Raw genomic sequence first — 1,767 nt, 5'->3', positions numbered from 1 at the left:
GCCCCCACCTGCTCGGGTAGCACTGTGACTATGGACTAACTGTGCACAGCAAAGCTAAATAATGATGGGGCCGCTGCCAGGCACGCTTCCAGATGAGCTGACGCATTCCTGGGTGTAACTGGCTGCCTGGTGCCGCCTGTTCAGAGCATCGTGGGTCAGATTTTAAAAGGAAAACCGTGTTAACAGAAAAAGGATTCTAACTCAGCTTTTCGTAAGCGAAAACAATGTTCATTTCAAAATTAGTTTTCCCTTCACCAAATATGCGAAAAAACAAGAAGAGAGGGGCTGTTGCGATGGCCCGGTTGGCAGAGCACCTGTCACCCGACCTTGAGGAGCTGAGCTCAGATCCCCAGCAGAGCTGGCTGTGGCCATGTGCTTCCCCAGGGCCCGGAGAGAGTCACAGAGATGGGGGGTTCCTGGAGTCACTGGCCGGCCGGCCTGTGAGCCCCAGGTTCAGTAAAAGACCTTGTCTTCAAAGATGAAGTGGAGAGTGACTAAAGGTGCCCCCAACATTAGCCTCCGCATCATGCACACACACATGTGCTCAATACTTGAGCGAGGTACACAACAGAACACATCCATCCATACTTCCCTTTTTTTTTGTAAGAAAAAGGATTTATCTGGCATCTATTAGGCCTCGTAAAATATTCATTCAACTGATCATATTTTCCAAAATTGTTAGGGAAGTCTTTGGACCACAGGAATTCAACAGATGTGGTACAAGGAAAGAAAGGCCACCAACTAGTTCCTTACTGTTTTTAACCAAGAACACCGAAAATAACCCAGTGCAGCCATTACCAACACTTTTATAAAGTCTGTGGCAGGTGTCACGGAGTCCTCTGAGGACCAGAGAGAGAACCAGGCTATAGATGCCCAACCCAGAAGAAAGAACACATATAAGACTGTCCACATTGAAAAGGGTGCGGACCCCTTGCCTCTGCCCGGAACACGGCTCTCAGATTTGAGGTGTGCTGTAAGTCACCTTCATTTGAAGAAGCACTAGCTGAAGAATCCCCCCGTCTGAAAAAAGACCAAGTTAAAAACTTCAGGCAGCGAAATGAACCTCAAACACAAAGAAACACACAGCAGGATACGTCACAATGATGCCTCTGGGAGAAAAATGGAGAAAGAAAGAAGAAAAGTCTTAACATGGCCCTTGTCAGGAATTGATCGAAAGGACAGAAGATTTCTCATCAGAAATCACCGGCCCGAGACTGACGAGACTGCTCGGTAGGTGGGAGAAATTGTGCAAACAAGAGGAGCTGAGTTGAGAGTCCCAGAACCAGGTGTGGCAGAGGGTTTCTATAATCGCAGTGTGTGGAGGCAGGAAGGTGGCCGGGAGGGCCTAGCTCCGGGCTCTGCGAGAGACCTTGCCGTATAGGAGCGAGATGGAGTGTGACAGAGAGGACATAGGAACAACACACAAACAGGAAGGGAAAGGTAGTTAGGGGGATAGAGAGAGAATGGAAACCAGAGGACTGGAGAGATGACTCAGTTGACCTGCTTGCTGCTGAACTTGAGTTCAAATTCTCAGCAGCCATGGGGGGAAAAAACTGGACATGGCAGCACACACCTCTAATCCTAACACTGGAGAGGGAGAGATGGGTGACCCCTTGGCCCTTGCTGGGCAGCCAATCCTGCCAAACAGTGAGCTCCAATTTCAGGGAAAGATCCTGATGGAGGAAGGTCATTGGTTAATTATAATAAAGAAACTGCTTGGCCCTCATAGGTTAAAACATAGGTGGGAGGAGTAAACAGAACAGAATG

The 1,767-nt window shown here is 48.6% G+C and overlaps 1 protein-coding gene across 1 annotated transcript in view; it reads right to left on the bottom strand.

The window, feature by feature from the left end:
* Tbxas1 (thromboxane A synthase 1) overlaps positions 1–1,767 on the bottom strand; it is a 172,757-nt gene that overhangs the window by 106,197 nt on the left and 64,793 nt on the right. The gene's annotated exons all lie outside the window — the stretch shown is intronic.

This window comes from Microtus ochrogaster, unplaced genomic scaffold (genome assembly GCF_000317375.1).
Source record: "Microtus ochrogaster isolate Prairie Vole_2 unplaced genomic scaffold, MicOch1.0 UNK4, whole genome shotgun sequence".
Taxonomy (NCBI): Eukaryota; Metazoa; Chordata; class Mammalia; order Rodentia; family Cricetidae; genus Microtus; species Microtus ochrogaster.
The sequence above is the reverse complement of the archived record's forward strand: the minus strand, read 5'-3'. Positions and strand labels throughout refer to the sequence as shown.